The sequence below is a fragment of the Ursus americanus genome, chromosome 21 (assembly GCF_024610735.1).
Source record: "Ursus americanus isolate L20-20 chromosome 21, mUrsAme1.1.p, whole genome shotgun sequence".
NCBI lineage: Eukaryota > Metazoa > Chordata > Mammalia > Carnivora > Ursidae > Ursus > Ursus americanus.
In genome coordinates, this window is record NC_142147.1 from 11,000,074 (window position 1) to 11,021,353 (window position 21,280).

The 21,280-nt window shown below is 35.2% G+C and overlaps 1 protein-coding gene across 11 annotated transcripts in view; it reads left to right on the forward strand.

Annotated features, from left to right (window-relative positions):
* Window positions 1-21,280, forward strand: part of CHD9 (chromodomain helicase DNA binding protein 9) — a 213,222-nt gene that overhangs the window by 83,419 nt on the left and 108,523 nt on the right. The window lies entirely within an intron of this gene.

Here is a 21,280-nt window from a genome sequence, read left to right on the forward strand (position 1 = left end):
TGTTTTTAATGCATTTATTTGTTCGGAATTTACTATATGTCTCCCAGGTATATGAGATTATGCTGGCCATGAGGTTGTGAAAATGAACAATATGGTCCTTTGCTTTTGAAGGACTCACATAGAAAATTACATCATACTTTCCCGTTGATCTATATTATAATTTCAGAGCTGTTCTCTTTTCATTTCTGATTCAGTTTTGTTGAACAGTGGTTTCCAGCACTTTCCCTTAGCCCTCCAGCTAGGTGACTTGGAATGAGTGATTTACAAAAAATTAATTTCCTTGATGTATCCTGTTTAAAGGAGGTGTCGTAGTTTCTAGGTTAGCTCCTTGTTCCCTGACATCTTAGCAATCTGTCATTATTTGATTCTTCACATACATATAATAATGTATGTGCGTATAATATACAACTGTTCAAGTCCAGTTGGTTTTGTAAATGGCAGAGTCAAGAAAGCAGGCCCTTTTGAGCTTCTAATCTACTTAAATTTGTTACAAACTATTGCTAAAGTCTTACAAAACGGTACTATGTATTCAACTTTGAGCACTGTTTTTTGTTTTTGTTTTTGTTTTCAAAAAAAGACATAACTAGTTACTGAGAGATATATTATACTTACAAGATGACATTGCTAGATAAATATCCTAGGGCTTTTTTCCCCTAAATTCTTCAAATGAAAGTGAGACTTAGAAGTAATTTTTAAAAAATTAACATGGTAAACATTAAGAGTATGATTAGAGATAGAAATATTAATAACATTTGCATAGTATTTTGAAAAGTGGTTTTGTTAACGTTATTTGAGTCTTTTAGTAATAATGTGGGGTGTATGCAAGTTACTAATATTTCCCAGAATTTGCAGACCAAGTATTTAAAGTGTTGGGAGGGAAAACAACCTGTCTAAAATCAGACCACTACTGGGCGCGCCTGGGTGGCTCCATTGTTAAGCGTCTGCCTTCAGCTCAGGGCGTGATCCTGGCGTTCCGGGATCGAGCCCCACATCAGGCTCCTCCGCTGGGAGCCTGCTTCTTCCTCTCCCACTCCCCCTGCTTGTGTTCCCTCTGTCGCTGGCTGTCTCTCTCTGTCAGATAAATAAATAAAATCTTTAAAAAATAAAATAAAATAAAATCAGACCACTACTAACTGCTTACAGAAACAGCACGTGTTCCTTGAGCACCCATTTGTGTATCAGGTGCTGTGCTAAGTACTAAAAGTACAAATAGAGACTTCTAAGAGTAGGCCTGTACTTTTGTTATTTTACAAGAAAAAAAAATGGGTCCAAATCAGCTTCAGCAATATTAGAAATGTCAGTGTTATGAATTTCTTCAGGCCGTTTATTTTGAAATTATCATTTATTTTTTCTAACTTTTTATTTTGGAAAAGTAATTTAAACTTACAGAAAAGGTGAAAGAATAATGCAGTGAACATCCATATTCCCATTCACATAGACTCACTAATTGTTAATTTTTGCCACATTTGCCTTCTTGGTTTTTTTTATTTTCAATAAAAGGTACTTTTACTAAGTGATAAAACTTAGCATCACCAGTAACAGGATATCATGACACTTTACCTCCAAATACTTTAACATGGCTGTCCTCAGAACAGGTATATTCTCCCACAAGAGTACAATCCTTTTATCACAATCAAGAAATTAACAGATAGTAAGAGTAAATATCATGCTGTATAATCCAATACAATCCTATACAAATCCATACAATCCAAATTCAAATTTCTTAAATTATCCTGTAATATTCTTTAGAGATGTTTGTTTTTAAATCCAGGATCCAGTCAAGAGCCAGGCAATGCATTTAGTTGTTCTGTCCCCCTAAATCTTTAACCTAATACAGATTTTCTGGGCCTTTTTGTTGTTCTTTCCTGACATTGACATTTTTTTAAAAGTACAGGCCAGTTGCTTGTTTTGTCTAATTGTTTCTTCATAAAGAACTTAAACATTCTTTTTTTGATAACAGTGTACATAGATGATTTTGTGTACTTCTATTGAATTACATTAAGAAGCATGAAGTTTGTCCCATTTTAGTAAGTGAAATTTTTCTATCAAGGGTTGGACCCATGGATTTAGAAAAACATTAAATATGTTATAAGCCACTGCAATGCTTGTTCTTTTTTTAATATTTGACCAGTGGGAATCCTTTCAGACCAACTCCAAGCCTTTTTTAACATGTCCTCATCAGTCTCTAATTATTTCCTATTTTCTGGTGAAAGAAGATGTTTTAAATTTCCCTCAGACCTGGAATCAGCCATTCCTTTAAGGAACTCGTTTTCTTTGTTTATCCTATGTCATGCCATGACATCTCAGAGTATTATTGTGTAATTTCTTAGCTGTGTTTTGTGTTGGAAGCTTGTGATCATATGTACAAATTCCGGAAATTTTTGATTCAGTTTCATAAGTACTTTGTGAACCCTTATGATTTTTGTGTGGTGCTGTGCTGTGTGTGAAATAAGAAGTGGTCCTTGCTTGGCATTTGATTTAGGTTAAATTTATATTGAACAGAGGGATTTAAGTTTTTTAAAAAGATGAATACAAATTTTTGAAGACGTGCTGTGCCAAGCACTGAGGTAGTTGTAATTTTAAGGCACTTTTGTCTATATGATATTCATTTATTGTTGAATTCAACAAATATATTTTTAATACCTGACATATATAAGACAGTATGGTAGGCATTCTGCTTTTTTTGTAACTCACATGGGAGATAAAACCCTTATAATAAATAGATATGAACCTCCCAAATAATGTATTATCAGCAGTGTATGCCTAGACTAATACATAAATAATCTAAACTGGTAGCAGATACGAAAATATTAGTTTATGTAGCTTTGTAAGATATTTTCATGTGCTTCTTTGGGAATTTGTAATAGTTCAAATCTATTAATGAAAGTGATTTATCTCTGGCATCTACTGACTGCCTCATATGTGAAGAGAGAGACATTTGACAATACAAAAGTAAAACATGTTCATTGAATGTATTTGGAGAAAATTTAGAAAGCACAAGCAAGGAAAGTCATCCTTCATCACACCAACTAGAAATAATCCCTCTTTATATTTGGGGGAATCTATGCTTTCAGACTTTTTTTATTATTATTGAGGTAAAGTTGGCACACTAACGCACAGTGTATGTTTTTAGTCTTATACTCTGTATCTGTTTACCTATTTGTTTTCTGTATCAAATTTTCAGCCTTATTTAGATAAAATTGACATAATGAACTGCACATATTTAAAGTGTACAGTTTGCTAAATTTTGAAGTGTATATACCAGTCATACCATCATCACGATCAATATGATGAACATACTTGGGGCACCTGGTTGGTTCAGTGGGTTAAGCGTCTGCCTTCGGCTCATGTCATGATCTCCAGATCCTGGGATCAAGCCCCACATCAGGCTCCCTGCTCGGCGGGGAGTCGTCTTCTCCCTCTGCCCCTCCCCCCTGCTCATGCTCTCACGCATGCACTCTCTCTCACAGATGAGTAACTAAAATCTTAAAAAAAAAAAAAAAAAAAAGATAATGAACATACTCATTACCCTAAAATGTTTCCTGTTGCTCCTTTCTTCCATTTCCCACCCCATCCCCACCAAAGGTAACCACTGATCTGATTTCTGTCACTGCATTTTCTAGAATTTTATACACATGGAATAATATAGCATGTACTCTTTTTTTATCTGGTTTCTTTTACTCAGCGTAGTTGTTTTGAGATTCATCCAGTCGTTGCACGTATAGTAGTTCATTCCTTTTTATTGTTAAATGGTATTCCATTATATGAATATACCACGATTTATTTATCCATTTGCTTTTTGGAAGATGTTGTTTCTAGTTTGGGATTATTATGAATAGAGGCACTATGAACATTTATGTACCATCTTTGTGAGGGAATACACTTTTTTTTTTTTTAGGATTAAGACTGTTTTATTTCATCTGCAAGATTCACGTCTTTCATATTTTAAGACCTCTGAAACTGGGATGCATCTTTCAATCCATGGTATTTTATAATCTCTCTTAGGAAAGTGGTGGTTGTGAAGTGGTTGGAGTCACCTATAGATGCATTCGAAGTGTCAGGGTGTCAGCAGCATGGAAGGAAATCCTGGAGACAGGAGCAGAGAGCACTCCTTTAACTGCTAGAAACCAATTGTTGTTCCAAGTGCTGGCAATATTTCTAGAGTCAGAATCAAAGAAAATTAGCTCTGCATAATTACAGAACCATGTTCAGGAGACTCTCAGCAGAGGCTTTTCGTGATATTACAGGTTATTTTAGGAAATGCTTCATCACTAGCACTTCTCATGGCACAGAGGAAAATTTTATGTGGCAGAATTTGGATATTGATGACTCTAAGTGGAAAAGTGAAGAAGAATTAGGACTCTGAATTTGGAAGCAGTTTTAGGAATATCTTCACCGATTTATTTCACTTACATTCTCCTTTGTATGTGTATGTATGCACAAAGGTGCGACTTATGATTTAAAAAAATCTGTGTCTTATTGAGCCAAAACTCTGCCTTTCATTTTGGATTTTTTGTTGTTCTGTTTTTGGATAGTTTTTATTCAAATGTGTTCACCACTCTTTTCTTGTGTTGTGTAATCCCCATCCAGTGTGTTTCTTAAATCTTGTTTTCATTCATTTTATGTCTTACACGTCTCTACTTAACATGTTCAATCTTTCCTCTAACTTACTGAACATTTGGAGGATAATTATAATAGTTGTGCTACTACCCTTGTGTACTACATCTATCATCAGTGTCATTTCTGAGTCTGCTTTTGATGATTGATTTTTCTCCTCAGTGTGGTTTGTTTTCTGCTGCTTTGCATGCCTGATAATTTCTGAATGGATGCCAGACATTTTGAATCTGACCTTGTTAAGTGATGGAAACTTTTACATTCCTATAAATATTCTTGAGTTTTGTTCTGGGATACAGTTACTTGGAAATAGGTTTATCTGTATAAGATCTGTTTTTAGGCTTCGTTAGGCTGGACTAGAGCAATTGTTAGTCTAGAGTTAATTTTCCCCCACTACTAACACAATAGCCTTGTGAGTTCTCTGTCCAATACCTTGTGAAATACAAGATTTTCCACTTGGGCTGATGGGAAAATTAGTTATTCTTAACCCTAGTGCGATGTCAGCTGCTTTCAAGTAGTTTGTTCTGGGCTTTGGGTAGGTTCTCCACAAACTAGTAGCACTGATCAGGACTTAAAAGCCGTAAGAGGGGACTTTCTGAAGATCTCTGGGGGTGTTTCCCTGTGAAGTTCTTTCATCTCCAGAACTTTCCCCTGCAAACAGGCTGCCTTGGCTTTCCTGGGCTTCCAGCTCTGTCTCCTCAACTCAAGGAGTCTATAAGATTGCACATGGCTTACTACTTTCTCAGTTCTGCAGCTTGGAAACCCTCTCCTTGAAGTAAGCTGGGACAGGAGGCAGTCTTGGCTCAATTGTTTTCCTTCTCTCAGGGATCACTGTCTTGGGTCACCTGATGTCCAGTGTCTAAAAACTGTTGTGTTATATATTTTGCCTGGTTTTTTGGTTGTGTCAAGTATGAAGGTAAATCGAATTCTTATTACTCCATCTTGTCCTTAATTGGAAGACTTAGACTGCCATTTTAATGACTTCATAATAATTTATAATGTAGAAATGCCATAACTTATTTAACCAGTTTATTATTCTTGGATAGTATAACATCTTTGTAGCTAAATTGTTGTATATACCCGTGATTAGATAGATTCCTAGAAAATCAAGGTGAATATACAGACTTTCCTTTGAAGACTTGTATAATTATGAATAATAATAAACATACAAATAGCCAGTAAGTACTGAGCAGTTATACTGACATTCATGGCTTTACATGTTTTCTCATTTAACTGAAACAACTCTGTGAGGTAGATCTTACCATTTGCTCTTTTTACAGATAGGGATTTAAAACATGGAATGGTTAAATATTTTGCTCAGGGTCATACAGTTAGTAAATGGCAGAGCAAGGTTTCAAATAGAGGCAGTAGGACTTTGGAGTCCCCACTCTCCTCTGTTGGCCTTAGGGTTTGGAAATATTGAAGCTGGAAGTGACCTGTAGTCACGTAGCAGTTTCTTATTGTTACTATAACAAATTATCACAAATTTAGTGTCTTCAAACAACATAAATTTATTGTTATAGTCCTGGAAGTCAGAGGTCTAAAATGGATCTCATTGGGCTAAAATCAAGGTGTTGGCAGGTCCACATTGTTTCCTAGAAACTGTACAGGAGAATCCATTTTCTTGCCTTTGCCAGTGTATGGAGGCTGCCCACATTCTGTGGCTTATGGCACCCTTCCAGCGACGGCTGGTCAAGTCATTCTGTCATTGTGTGACTGTCTTCTGCCTCTGTCTTCCCCTTATAAGGACCTTGTAATTACACTGGGTCTTGGACAATCCAGGATAATCTCCCTCTATTTTAAGGTCAACCTTAATTTCGTCTGCAATCTGAATTCCCTCTTGCAATATAACTTAACATATTCACAGATTTGGGATTGGGAGGTTGATATCTTTGAGGGTCATTATTCTGCATTCCACAAGCCATTAGACCAATTAGAAGATATTCCTTTAAAGAATGAATCAACAAGGGCCTGTTTTATGACTTTATGACCTCACGTTATGAAGCGCCATTTTGAGTATCTTATCCTTCAGTCTTTCCTCTCTGCTTCTCATGCTAGGAATTATCTAGTGATCTAGACTACAGTGATTTAGAGTTGGCTATCTAAAGCTTAAAGTTTCAGATTTCCTAGTGCATATTTAACTGATTTGAATAAATTCAACTATTTTTGAAAAAAAAATTTATTCGTTCAGTAATTACTGAGTAAGCCCCTGTCCTATACCAGCATTGCAGGGGGTACTTTTTTTATGTCATCACATTTTATCTTCACAATGATCTTTTGATGTTAATATTGGCATCTTAATTTATAAATGAGGAAACTGGACTCAGGTTACCATAGTTTGCAAATCACAGATCTAAGACTTGAACACAGATTCAAGAAAAGTAGGCATCGAGAAAAGACAAAGCAGTTATGATTTTGTAATACTTAATCTATTTTTACTTGTTTTAATAATTTATTAAATTTATTTTATTTTAAATTCACTTTCTTAATGTTACTTATGTGGTTGTATCTGACTGAATTGAGGCATACTAGACAGTTGAAGCCATGAATTTTTGTCATTAGATAAATGAGCTATTTTTGAAGGAGAAGAATAAGATAGTCTTTATCTTTGTTCTTGGCATCAGTCACTTGTTTCTCAGTCCTGGTGTAGGACCACAAATCTTTTGGAGGTGGGTTTTCAGGTGTAAATTTCTTTGATAAAGTGAAAAAGACAGTGTATTTAGAGTCGGAGGACTGGGTTCAAATCCTGACTGTCATATGATCATAGGGGTCTTAGGCAAGTTACCTTTTCTGCAGTTTTCTCATCTGTAATATGTGGATACATAGTTTTGAGTTTCTGATTAATCAATGTGACAATGAATTTGAAAATGCTTTTATAAATTATTAAGTCAGCTTCTTGTTTAATGATTCCTTACTTTCAGGATTATTTTTTAGCTTTAGAACTAGAAGTAGTTTTAATCAAGAATCAATTTTTTTAAAGTTTATATTTATAGAAACTGAGGCCCAGATACAAAGTTTACATAGCTTTCTGGTGGCATAGTCTAAAAAAGATTCCCTGATCCTATTTCCTTTTTATCGTTTTTTTTTTCTTATATAACCATTTATTTTGTATGCTGCCTTGTCCCTATATTTGTGGGTCCCAGAGAGATGGAAGCCCTCATTATTGTATGTCAGAATATTTAAAAGTTGTAAATAAAGCCAATAAACTGTTAAATATGTTCTGTCCTTCTTCCTTGACAAAGAGAATCACGGGTTTGAATTTAGAATTCTTGGACTCTCTGGAGTTCCACATCCAGAATATAGCAGAAGTGGACCATTCTACTTTCTTTCCAGCCCTGGTTTCATCCTGCATGTCAAAGGGCCTAATGAACAAATTTGGACTTCTCAGCCTCCATCTATCTACAAGCTCCACCTCCCTCTCTACATCTCTCTGTCCTAAACATACATATACTGGCAACATATATTCCTTGCCCTACAAGGAATTCCTTGAGAGAACAAACCTAGGGAATAGACCCAGATGGGCTCTGCAAGTCTGTGTGAGACTGGTTTAGGTAGAGAATTCCTGCATCCCTGGAGCGTGTTTTGGAGGAGAGGAGGGATAATATATCTTTTTGGCCCTGAGGAGGGGTGTGGCAAAGCAAACCAGACCCTCTAAATCATGCAGCCCAAGGAAGGGGACCCTCTTGCCTGATCTAAAGGGAAGTGTTTTTCTTTGTGAGCAGTGGCATAGATTTGTTAAGTTAGTTGGTGAGAGCTGGTAAATTAGGGATGTGGATAGCTTGTCTATGACTAGGACAATTATTTTCTCTCTGTGGAAATTATTATCTATACATTGGGCTCTGTATCAATTAAAAAATACTGTCTATTTATGAAATAAGTGTAAGAGTTTACAGTTTTAAAATTTTTCCTTAAAACAAGGCTGTCTATGTTCTTAGGATTCCAGACTTTGAAGTGAAATTATCTTGTGAAAATGTGTATTTCTTGTCAATGAGTTGTTAGTATCTAGGTAAATCAGGAGAGCTATTTTCGCTGTTTTTTTTTTTAATGAAAAATATTCAGTATCAAAAAGAAAAAAAATATTCAGTATCCAGAAAAGTAAATAAAGTGTAGTAAATAAATGCCTTTCACTTCAATAATTGTTAACATTTTCTCATGTTTGTTTTATTTTCATTTATAGATTTTGTTGATTTTGGCTGTATGATTTGAAAGTAAATTGTAGTCATGAGACTTCTAAATACTTCATCATCCATCTCCTAAGAATGAGGAAATTCTTCTACACAGCCAGTATCACACCTGTGTTAATTAATAATTTTACATGTCCTCTGAAATCTAATTCATATTCAAGGTTTTCCACTTGTTAGGACAAGCTCCTTAATTTTTTATCATTTTCATTTAAAATATCCCAATGAAATGTTTTAACCTTCTAGTTTTGATCATGACATGAGAATTAAAAATATGCCCAGTCTTACTATTTTGTCATTTTAAAAAAATTACTAAGTAAGCCTGACATTCAGATTTTTATGTATTTGCTCATTGCCAAGATGTCTTTCTGAGAAAGCCCCTCTCTGAGTAGCAATAGTCTGTAAATGACTGAGTTCCTCTCTGACATTCTTGAAATCTGCTCCTTACCTTTGTTTTAATGTACTTTCTAAATTTACTTTTTCTTTCAGGGAAAATGTTGGCTAAGACTGGAATAAATTAAAGGGATTTGCATAATTTGAGGAAGACAAGTGAGTTGCCAAGGATCTCGTAGATTTATTTTACCTTGAGGGGAGAGAAGAATGAGAGAGATACATATCCGAAAACTGTTTTAGTCATATATCAAGGGGAAATAAAGATAACAGTACTTTTGGTGGGGAGAGAGCATCTAGACTTGTCAAAATCTACACAAGGGATACATTTGGTTTTCCGCACTGTGGATTTCTGAAGCGCGTAACAGTATCATCCTAATATTTACTAATAACTATACAGTTATTGAAATGGGTATCTTTAATGAGTATGAAAGCCCCAATTTCTGGAGTTTCTTATTTTAGAATTTTAATTTTTGGCCGAAGGTAGAGATAAATAAATTGTACTTGTCATGTAAATTTTTTTAGGAACAGTAATTACTGTCATGTAATAACTCAATACTTAAGCAAAAATTGGAATGATTATTATATGACAGTTATAGAAAAAGCAGAGCAATATAAACATTAGAAAAGATTACAACTAAAAGAACATATACCTTTTGCTCAGTTGCTGTATAAACTAATTTTTTTTACATTAGTTCAGATACACTTCGAAGTATTAAATTGGCTTAATGGAGGAATAATTAAATGAAATGCTTCTTTAAAAATTTTTCCTGGGGCACCTGGATGTCTCAGTCGGTTAAGCATCAGACCCTTTTTTTTTTTTTAAGATTTTTTTTATTTATTTGACAGAGATAGAGACAGCCAGAGAGAGAGGGAACACAAGCAGGGGGAGTGGGAGAGGAAGAAGCAGGCTCATAGCGGAAGAGCCTGATGTAGGGCTCCATCCCAGAACGCTGGGATCACGCCCTGAGCCGAAGGCTGACGCTTAACGACTGAGCCACCCAGGCGCCCCAAGCATCAGACTCTTGATTTTGGCTCAGGTCGTGATCTCATGGTCATGAGATTGAGCCCCACGTTGGGCTCTGCTCTCAGCACAGAGTCTGCTTGTCCCTCTCCCTCTGTTCCTCCCACCCCTTCATGAGCGTGCTTGCACATGCGCGTGCTTTCTCTCTCCCTCTCTCAAATAAATAAAAATCATTTAAAAAGATAATAAAATAAAAATTTTTCCTTTATGTAAAACAAGCTTAATGTCTCAGCGTGATATTGGATGAGTTAACATCTAAAGCACTATTTAATTCCTTTAGTTGATAGTAATAATCCTGGAAAAGTTGTTGAGAAATGTTATCTCTAATTAAAAATAGTAAAACAAATATTTTACTATGCATGATTAATTAACCATGTACACTCATTATAATTTGTTACTTTAATTATATCAGGGTATTTGGTGGTGTGAAAAATTTGATGGATTTACTTTGTTTTTAATTGTTGATTTTATTTCTAGTTGGTTAGTCTGATTTATTGTAACTTCAGAGGATAATATTTTGGAGACATTTTCATGGAAACTGATGTTGTTTTGGAAGAGTATTGATAAGCACCGTACATTTGGATTTAATGCAATATGTGTTATCATTTTCATAATATATTTTAAAGTTCCTTATATTGTAGGTGAGCCAAATGTTTTTTACATTGCTGATTTTTAGAAAAGTTCTTCATTAATCAGTCTTCAATACTTAATCGGAATTTGAGCCACAAAGAAGAAATCTGGCCTAATTAGATGAAAAAATGAGTTTATTTTTTATAATTATTTAAAAGGAGATTTCATACATCCATGTCCTTAATTCTCTTAATAAAGCATTAAATATATTAAAAGATCTATTTTTCATTAAAATTTATTACATGGAATTGTAAGTCCCCAGTAAGATTAAATATTTTAAATTAATATAGTGTATATGTGAGAACATGTTTATCAGCTAACTTTCTGTTTGTTTTATGAACAATAGTTACATTCAACAACCATCTGCCTACTACTAATACTTTTTTGGGGGAGGCACCTGGGTGGCTCAGATGGTTAAGTGTCTGCCTTCAGCTCAGCTTCATGATCCCAGGGTCCTGGGATCGAGCCCCACATCTGGCTCCCTGCTCGGCGGGGAGCCTGCTTCTTCCTCTCCCTCTGCTGTTCCCCCTGCTTGTGCTCTCTCACTCTGTCAAATAAATAGATAAAATCTTTTAAAAAATACTTTTTTTAAGCTCTTGGGATCAAAATGATGTGCCATTTAAAAATATCTATTTCTAGACTAAGCATTGAATCAGCATTAACCTATATTTTGGTACTTTTTAGAAAACTTAGCTGTGCAAAAATACAAAAGTATAGAAGTATTATACAGACACCCATAAATCCATCACCTAGGTTTAACAAATATAATATTTGTTTGAAACCTATTTGTTTTTTTAAGAATAAAACACAAGGAATAAGTGTTGAAATCCCCAGTCCCATTCCTCTCTTCCCAGAGCAAACTACTATTCTCAGTTTACCATGTATCTTTTCAATATGTGTTTCTGTAACTTCTTTGCAGAGGTATATATCCATAAACATCTGGGGAAAGAAGGAAATAGGCAGAAGAGGAATAGTTATATGACTTTATTTAAAAGACAGATTTAAACTAAGGCAAATATTAATATATATTTAATTTCATAGATGTTTGTTTATTTTCTCTGTTAGAAATATTATATAATTCAACATTAATAATAAAACAAAATAATGACTTTGGAGTTAGGTTTGAGTTTAAAATTTGTTTCTGCTACTTACCTGCCATGTAACCTTGGGCAAGTTTGTTCATCTTTCCAGACTTCATTATCCTCATGGATTATATTGGTACCAGCCACGTAAGGTTGTTTTCGGTATTAAAATAAGCTAGTCCATGCAGTGCTTAGTGTGATACTTAGTTAACATTTTTTGTGAGCCTATTTTCTGAACTCTTTACACATTATTCTATTTAATCTTATATTTATCAGTCACTAGAACATGTATAGAACTAAAAGGGTGTGTGTGTGTGTGTGTGTGTGTGTGTGTGTGTGTGGTGATTTCTGGTTAGATTGTTACTTTTAAAGGAAGGGAGATATCTTTATTTTAATGAATGAGTGATACTTATAGCAATGAGAGTTTGGGAAGTTAGGTGGGTGCCATGTGTAAGGCCTTGAATACCAGGCTAAGTGAAGGGTACGGAAAAACCTATACCAGATTAATTTGGTATTGAAGTGGAACAGAGCAGAGGCAGTAGGACTCCTTTAGGTGAAGAAGTCTACACTGCATTGAAAAATGTAACACTAGATTTCAGAAGATACTTACTTTGCAAGTATCTGCTACAAAGTAGTAGTTTGAAGGTATGAGACGTCATAAGGTAACTGAAGTAGAAAGTGTAGAATGAGAAGACAGAGTTTTGGCCAGAATCTTGGGGAACGTGCACTTGTGGGGCAGGAGAAAAAAGAAGAAACAAAGAACTAGAGAAAGAATAATGAGATATAAGACCTTGTAGTATTTCTGAAGCCATAGAAAAAGTGATGAGCAACAATGTTAAAAATTAAGATACTGAAGAGGATAAAAACAGATAAAAGATTATTGAGTGGCTATGAGAAGTAATTGATGACCTTGAAGAAAGGACTTTTTGTAGAAAAAGAATGGAGGAACAGGAACCAAATCAAAAGGAATCTATAAGTGGTAAGAAAGTCAGGATATCATCTGTATACCACTCATGAGATATCCGGTTATGAAAGGCAAAAGAAAAAAGAGTATTCTTGAAGGTTGAAAAGATGAGAAAAGTAGAAATGAGTATTTTAAATGTTAATATATATATTCTAAACTTCCAGGAATATGATAGAGAACGTACAAAGTTAGTATTGCAAGCTTGTGATTACTGTTTTGGGAAACTGAGAAAATATATAATGCTATATTTATGCAGAAGAAATTAATCTTTGTGAAGTCTTACTTCATTTTACCATATACTTGAGTAAGTTGCAACTTTTGAGATAAAGGTTATGTAGGAAGGCCCTGTAGGTGAAACAGTTTCTTTTAATTACCAGTGGACTTGCTTGGTATTTAGCTGATTAAAAGAATACATTAGAAAAAAAGAAACATGGCTATTTTAATGACCATAACAATACTTTATGGGGGAGTAACAATGTAAATTCAGTGTAACTTTGCAATCCTCAACAAAGCAATGAGAATAAAGTTATTTTACTTCCATAGAATTCATTATTTTTTAAAAAATAGCCCTATTGAGTTGTAGTTCATGTATCGTACAATCTACCCATGTAAGGTACAGAAATCAATAATTTTTAGTATATTCACAGAATTGTGGGTCTATTACCATGATTGATTTCAGAACATTTCCCTTACCCCCAGAAGAAACCCCATACCTGTTAACATTCATTCTCTAGTTCTCTCACCACTCCTAGCGCTAGGCAACCACAAATCCCACTTTATGTCTATGGATTTGCCTATTCTGGACATTTAAAATAAATGGGATCTTACAACATATGGTCCTTTCTGACAGGCTTCTTTTATTTAGCATAATGTTTTCAAAGTTCATCCGTGTTGTAGTATATATTGGTACTTCTTTTGTTGTTGTTGCCAAATATTCAGTTGTATGGCTGTATCACATTTTGTTTATACATTCCTTAGCGATGGATGTTTGGGTTGTTTCCACTTCATACAAGTTTCCATTTCCCTTGGATATATATCTAGGAATAGAATTGCTGGATCGTATCATAATTCTCTGTTTAACCTTCTGAGTAACTTTCATACTATTTCCCAATGCTACTACACCATTTTACAATCCTACCAGCAGTGTATGAGGGTTCCAATTTCTCCATACTTGCCAACACTTAGCTGTCTTTTTGGTATAGCCACCCTAGTGGTTGGAAAGTGGTACTTCAGAATGGCTTTGATTTGCCTTTCCCTGATGGCTAATGAGAACTATCTTATTTATTGGTTATTTATATTTCTTCTTTTGGAGAAATGCCTATTTAGATCTTTTGCACATTTTTAAATTGAGTTGTCTGTCATTTAATTATTGAGTTGAAGGAATTCTTTTTATTAGTGTAGGTATAAGTCTCATCAGATATGATTAGCATATATTTATTTAGGTTTTTTAAAATATTAAAGATAACGTCTTCTGCACATAGTGTTGATTTTTGCTTTCCAATCTGTATGCTTTTTATTTCTTTTTCTTTCCCAATTGCCCAGCTAGAATATTCAGTAAAATGTTGAATACAAGTGACAAGAGCAGACATCCTTCTTTTGTTCCTGATCTTAGGGAAAGTATTCAGTCTTTTACTATTAGGTATGATACTGGCTGTGAATTTTTTGTAGATGTCTATTACCAGGTGTGGATGTTTCCTTCTACTCCTAGTTGTTGAGTGTTTTTATCATGAGATGTTCATCTTCAACATCGAGTACTCTTTCTACATGACTTAAGATGATCATGTGTTTTTGTTTTTTTTTTTAAGATTTTATTTATTTATTTGACAGAGAGAGACACAGGCAGTGAGAGAGGGAACACAAGCAGGGGGAGTGGGAGAGGAAGAAGCAGGCTCCCAGCAGAGGAGCCTGATGTGGGGCTCGATCCCAGAACGCCAGGATCACGCCCTGAGCCGAAGGCAAACGCTTAATGACTGAGCCACCCAGGCGCCCCATCATGTGGTTTTTTTTCTTTATGCCATTGATATATTGTGTTGTGTTATTTGATTTTCAGATACCCTGTATTCCTGGGTGACTCCCATTTGTTCATATATATTTGTATACATTTGCTGTTATTTTGTTGAGGATGTTTGTCTCTATATTGATAAGAGATAGTGGTCTGTAGTTTGAATTCCTTTTTTATACCAGTGTTTGGGGTTGTTTGTTTTTTGGTTTTAATAGGTCATCCTGGAAGATTGCATTAAACTGAACAATTAACAAAATGTCTTTTATAGCCTTCGTCAGACTGTAATGCAATTGTAGATGCTGCAGTTTATTCCATGTCTTATGGGATGATGAGTAGGAGAGGTATAAAGATAAATTCATTTTTCTTTGAATATTTAGGATCAACAAAGTAGATTAAAAATTAGTGTTGAGGATATGTTGTGACCTATATTGAGTTATTTTTTTAAAGATTGTATTTTATTTGTTTAGAGAAGGAGAGAGAGTACAAGTTGGGGGAAGGGCAGAGGGAGAAGGAAAGAGAGAATTCCAAGCAGACTCTGCACTGAGCACAGAGCCTGACGTGGGGCTCAATCCCAGGGCCCTGAGATCACGACCTGAGCTGAAACCAAGAGTCAGCCACTTAACTGACTGAGCCACCTCCAGGTACCCCTAGTTATTTTTGTATTTGTATTACAGGGATATACTTTAATATTAAATTTTCATTCTCTCACCCTCTTATGTAAAATACTCTTGCCTGTTCTCAAAGTACCATATTGAACTATGGCTTATACTTCCTCCTCCCCCCATACATGCGCACAAACATAATTAGAGTAGAACCAACCAACTTCTGGTACACGTTGGTCCCCAAACTCTTTCTTCAGGCTTCCTTCCAATATGGAAGGTTGTAGTGGTTTATAATATGGCTTTCTGTCTGGGGGGTGGGTAGAGATGGGTGGGGACAAACCTAATTTCTTCCTCAACTTTTAAAAATATTTTGTACTTAAAAAAAATAGCTTTTAGGGATGCCGGGGTGGCTCAGTTGGTTAAGCATCTGCCTTTGGGGGCGCCTGGGTGGCGCAGTCGTTAAGCGTCTGCCTTCGGCTCAGGGCGTGATCCCGGCGTTATGGGATCAAGCCCCACATCAGGCTCCTCCACTGGAAGCCTGCTTCTTCCTCTCCCACTCCCCCTGCTTGTGTTCCCTTTCTCGCTGGCTGTCTCTCTGTCAAATAAATAAATAAAATCTTAAAAAAAAAAAAAAAAGCATCTGCCTTTGGCTCAGCTCATGACCCCAGGGTCCTGGGACCAAGTCCCACATCGAGCTCCTTCCTCAATGGGGAGCCTGCTCCTCCCTCTGCCTGCTGCTCCCCCTGCTTGTACTCTCTCTCTTTGGCAAATGAAGAAATAAGATCTTTTCTAAAAGGTAGCTTTTAAAAGATATAACAGGGTTGTTATTGTTGTCTACACTGAGAATCAGAGGTTTTTCATAATTTTGCCCACTCAATTTATTCAAGGTTAATTACAATTAGTTTTCTTTGGGCTTCTCATAATAAGTTTTTAATAAATTAAAATTTATCATAATGCTCCAAGAAGGGGAAAATACAGGGCAGAATCTCAGAATCTTATATGAATATGAATGGTTTCACATTTCACATTTCTTGGAACACAGCTTGTGAAACAATGCTCTAAACAAACCTTATTTCACTTGTTATGCCTTTGCTCATGCTTAGCTCTCTCCCTTGACCATCTTCTCATTATTTCTACATTATAAAAATTATTCCTAGATAACACAGACCCAAGTGTCCTTTCCCTCTTTGATTCGTATTGATTTAGCTGTTTCCCTAAGCATCTGATTATTGTTTTGCTTCCTGTTCTCATATATGAAGTGTGATCTCCATACATAATTTATACAATAAGAGTATCAACATTTTTGTGGATAGTATTCAGTGGTTCATAATTCTTTATAATTCTTTCTGTTCCCCAGAGAGTCTGTTGTTAAACATATTGCCTGTATGTACCAACTGTTTTCTAAATTGTTTATCTACCACTAGCCAATAGGCTAGTATAAATTATAGAAATTAGGATCGTATAATCTAATTTTAGTTTGTAGCAAAGTAATTAAAACTAATAAAGGAAGAAGAATTATTAAATAGATAAATGGGGGTAAAATTAATCCTGTTTCATTTATGTTCACTTGGTAAGTACATTTTAAAATTAATTTTATTAAGGTATCATTTACATACAATAAAACATTTTCATTTTGAGTTGTAATTTGATGTGTTTCAACCTGTGTAATCATTACCATAATCAATATATAGAACATTCCCAAATGTTTATTTTTTATTCAATATATAGAACCCCCCAAAAGTTTATTTTTTCCCCTTTGCATGCAGTCATCCTCTCACCCCTGCCCCAGGCAATCACTGATCTACTTTCTGTGACTATAGATTCGTTTTGCCTGTTTTAGATTATATATAAATGGAATCATATTGATGTGTACCCTTTTGTGTCTTCCTTTTTTCACTCTGCATAATATTTTTTGAGATTTATCCATGTTCTTTCATGTATCAGTGAGTTTTTCTTGAGATGTAATTTAAATATAGAAAAAAGTCATACTTTTTAGCACATAGTTCTGGCAAATATATATAGGTGAGTAACCACCACCACTAATCAAGATACTGAATAATTTCGTAGCCCTCCCAGATTCCTTTATCCTTTTTTGTAGCAACCCCTCCTCCAATCACCAGCTGCTGACAACCCCTGATTTTTGCCTTTATATTTTTGCTATTTTGAGAATGTCACATAAATGAACTTATGGAGCCTTTGAGTCTGGCTTCTTTTACTCAGTATAATGCATTTGTAATTCAGTTACATTGTTGTGTGAGTCGGTAGTTTGGTCCTTTTTATGGCTGACTAGCATTCCACTTTATGGCTGTACTGCAGTTTGGCCATTTACCTATTGATAAACATGTGGATTATTTCTAGTTTTTTGGCTATAATGAATAAAGCTTCTGTGAATATTCAACTTCAGTCTCTTTGTGTACATGTTTTTATTTCTTTTGGGTAAATACTAGCAGTATTAGCCTCTTAATATGGCAATTGAGGTCTAAAGAACATAAATCATTTCTTATGCAGGTTTATTGAGATACAATTTACATCCTGTAAAATTCATCTTTATTAGTGTACAGTTCTCTGAGTTTTGACAAATGAGCACATCAGGTAATCACACCACAATCAAGATCAAGAATTTCATAATCCCCCCCCACCAAATATTCTCTCATGCTTCTTCTTTTTTTTTTTTTTTAAAGATTTTATTTATTTATTTGACAGAGAGACAGCCAGTGAGAGAGGGAACACAGCAGGGGGAGTGTGAGAGGAAGAAGCAGGCTCCTAGCAGAGGAGCCTGATGTGGGGCTCAATCCCGGAACGCTGGGATCACGCCCTGAGCCGAAGGCAGACGCTTAACGACTGCGCCACCCAGGCGCTCCTCTCATGCTTCTTTGTAGTCAGTCTTTCCCCCAAGCCCAGACCCTGGCAACCAGTAATTAATTTTCTTTCTTTGTAGTTTTGCTTTTTTGAGAGTGTTGTACAAATGGAATCATGTGACATGTTACCTCTAGTCTGGCTTCTTCCATTTAGCATAATGTATTCTTTGTTGGATGTATCAGTAGTGTGTTCTTTCAGGTGACTGAGTAAATTCATCATATGGATAGGCCAAAGATTGCAAATGCATTCACCAGTTAAGGACATTTGGGTTGTTTCCAGATTTGGGCAATTACGAATAAAAACTCTATACACTTTTGTGTACAAGTTTTTGTGTTACTAAATGTTTTCGTTTCTCTTGAGCAAATATACTAGAGTGGGATTGCTGGGATCATATATTAAATGATCTTACATTTACCTTTATAAAAAGCAATCAAACAGTTTTCCAAAATGGCAGTACCATTTTGCATTCATTCCTACCAGCAGTCCGTAAGAGTTTCAGTTACTCCCTATTCTCTTCACACTTAGTATTGTTAGTTTTTTTTTTTTAATTTTTTACCCATGGAGATAGGTGTGTAGTGGTATCTCGTTGTGATTTGAATTTGCATTTCCCTAATGTCTAATAATGTCTTGTGTTTACTTGCCATCTGTTTATCATCTTTGGCAAAGGGCTTAAAACTTTTAACTATTTAAAGAACTATTTATTTTCATATTATGGAGTTTTGAGACTTCTTTATATAAGGACCATTAATCTTGATCATAATAAGTAACAGTAACATTTACTGAATGCTTTTTATATGTCAAATACTGTTCTAAGATCCTTTATTTGAATTGTCTCATTTAAATTCACAGTGGTTCTGTTAGGTTAGATACTATGATTATCCTCATACAGATGATGGAACTGTATCAAATACTGGCCAGGTTTTAGAAATACGAATTGAATATGACCTTGATTTATAAGTGACTACAATATACTTTGGCAAATACAGCAGCAAAATTTCATATTGTAAAAAGAAAGTGATATCTGAACTGAGTTTTGAATAGACGTTTGCTAGGCTACCTTTTGGAGAAAGGGCACTCTAGACAACTATAAGATGTTTTTTTAAAAAACTGAAAGTAGTTCAGTATTGCTGAAATATAAAGTAAAATAGATGTTTGAAAATTGGACATATAACTAGAGAGAGAGATGATGATCATGTTATTCAGAAGCATAACCTAAAGTGAGTACAGGCTTCAGCGTTCTCTTTCTGTTTTCTGTCCTTCATGTTTTGTCTGTGGGTTTTAAAGAGCTTCCTTTGCTCCAGCTCCACCCTTCTCATCACTAAAACCATTGGTCAAAGTAACTCTCAAACCTCTTTCAGCATTTTGTGGATTTCTCCTACTATTAGAAGAAATACATAATATTAAATTTCTCTTTACTGTTTTCTTTCTGAATGAAAACCTTCTGAAATATCATGCTAATATGACAAAGAAAAATAACTTTTTTGTGTCAAGATATCACTGCATTAGAATAGTTTTTTCCCTAAATATCTGCATGTAATGAATTGTTTGCTCAGATAAATGATAATGATAAGATTAAGTTACAGTCTTAATTTTGAGTTATAATGTTTTAATGTAAATTTTATTGGGATATGACATACATACAGAAAAGTACACAGATTATAAGTGAACAGTTGGATAAATTTTCAGAGCGTAAACTTCCTCTACATAGCCAATATCCAGATCAGGAAATAGAACATTATCACAATCCTAGAAGCCTCCCCAGGCCTCCCGCTAGTCACTACTTGCCCTTACCCTAAGGCTAATCATCATTCTGACTTAGAACTCATAGATTCATTTTGTTGGTTATTAAACTTTGTATATATTTATGTTGAGTATGTATCCAGGAATGAAATTGCTCGTCATAGGGTATATGAATGCATTAGTTATGCTGTCTAGCAACAAATTAGCACACATTAAGTGGCTTAAAATGGTACCCATTTATTATCTCATAGTTTCCTGGGTCAGGTAGCTGGGCACAGCTTATCTGGGTCCTCTGCTCAGGGTCTCACAAGACTGTACCCAACATGTCCATTGGAGCTGTGATCTCATAAGACTCATTCTCCTCTTCTAGGCTCACAGGGTTGTGGCAGAAGTCATTTCCTTGCATAGTAGAACTCATGACAGCTTGTTGCTTCGAGGGCAGCAGGAGAGTGTCTCTGAGCTCAGGAAAGGCCTAAGCTCTCTTATTTTTTATAAATTAAACTTTTAAGTTTAAAATAATTGCACATTTGCATGCAGTTGTAAAAAAATAATACAGAGAGATCCAGTGGATCCTTTACACAGTTTCTTGTTACATGGATGTTTTGCTGTCTACAGATTTTTTTTTTTTTTTGGACTATTGCATAGGAATATTTAGGGAAGCAGTTTTCCCAGTTCAGACTTCCTTATAGATGAGACTCTGGTAGCATGGAATCATTACCAATCTTAGTTTTCATTCTCTTATGAGTCTTACAAAAGTTCTGAAAATCTTTTTAATTGGAGCTAACATTTTTCAGATCAAGATCTCTTTACTTTCTCATCAAACTTTCTTTTTTCTGTGAATAATATTACTCAAGAGTTAGTCACGCTGCAAAATTAACACAGTTCCAAAGCTGTCCACACTTCTGATACCAACTGCAAATTCTGGGGGTTCCCAAAGCCACCCTTAGTTTTAATAATACGTTAGCAGTACTCACAGAACTCACTGAAAGCTATTATACTTGTGGTTATGGCTTATTATGGGGTAGGTTACAGGTTAAAATTAGCCACAGAAAAAGACATATAAAGCAGTCTTGGAAGCTCTGTGCTTCCACGGAAAGCTTTCCCCATGGAGTCAGGTCCCAGCATTGATGTGTGATATTAGGCATAGAGTATTGTCCACCAGAGAAGCTCACCTGAACTTCAGTGCCAGAGT